We start from the raw sequence: 1,247 nt of genomic DNA, 5'->3' as shown, positions 1-1,247 counted from the left end.
TGACGCCCCATGTCGAAGGTCTAGGTGTTCATATTCCAAGTCTCATGTTCCAGGTCTCAGATCTTAGATGTCAAGTCCCAGGTCTCAGATCTTAAGCCTCAGGTCACAGCTTTAAAGTGTAAGGTATCATGTCGCAGATATCAGGTTCATGGTTCATGACTCACGTCTCAGGTCTCAGGTTACATGTCTAATTGTCTTTTTCTCCAGAACCTCTAAATTAGCACGATTTTTTGTACGATTATTGGGATTTAACACGGATTTCGAAAATAAATAGGGGTACGTATACCCACACTCAGAAAAATACTATTATGTATGCCATAAGATTCTCTTATGAAGTGGCGCCATAAGAAAAATTTATGAAATTCATAAGATTGTCTTATGACGCGAATGAATTCTGAAGATGAACGCCTACTTCAATGAGAGGTTGTTGCTTTTCATAAGAGACTCTTATGGAAACAGTAAATCACTTTCTAATAAGAAAAAATCTAGTTATTTCATGCTGAAAACATTCACTTTATTGTTTGCCAAATTTGTTTAAAACTAAATTCTTAATGGTCACCATCAGCAGTGCACCAACAGACGGCTCCATCAGTTTTTTTTTGCCGCATCTTAATCTTCGACCTTTCGTTTTTTGGCGATCAGCTTGCTGAAAAGTAAAGAAATAATGTATTTTTGTTTACTAATATATTAAACGTTCATACCAAAAACATCAAATCGGACTTACCATTCCGGAGATAGCAATAACATTTAACATTGAAGGAAAACTATAATAACTATGAACTGGCGATTGTTTCGTACTGTTAGATGATGAAAAAAACTGATGCTATGAATGAATATGTTCATTATTTTTTCACAATGCCGTTTCTTCTATTTTTCATAAGAACATCGTATGAAAATTGAAAGAATTTCATAAGACTCTTATGAAACATTATTTTACACTCTAAAAAGCGGTTCATAAGATGCATCTTATGAAAATTATAATAAGAATTTGCCTGAGTGCATGTAAAATAGCCTTGTGATATTTTAATGTTTTTCATTTGTTGATAATAAGTCAGAATAAAATAAAATTGTCGACAATCCAATGATCGGGGTTGAAAGGTCGAAACTAAGCTAAAATGTTAATGAATTTATCTTTGATGCTTATATGATGTATGAATCAAGCAAATGTTCTTCTCACCTCTATACCAAAAGAAGAAAAAGTGAAGGACTGAAAATGCGGAGTCATCACAAATAAGAACAATTCAACA

Source organism: Uranotaenia lowii, chromosome 3, assembly GCF_029784155.1.
Source record: "Uranotaenia lowii strain MFRU-FL chromosome 3, ASM2978415v1, whole genome shotgun sequence".
NCBI lineage: Eukaryota > Metazoa > Arthropoda > Insecta > Diptera > Culicidae > Uranotaenia > Uranotaenia lowii.
The sequence above is the reverse complement of the archived record's forward strand: the minus strand, read 5'-3'. Positions refer to the sequence as shown.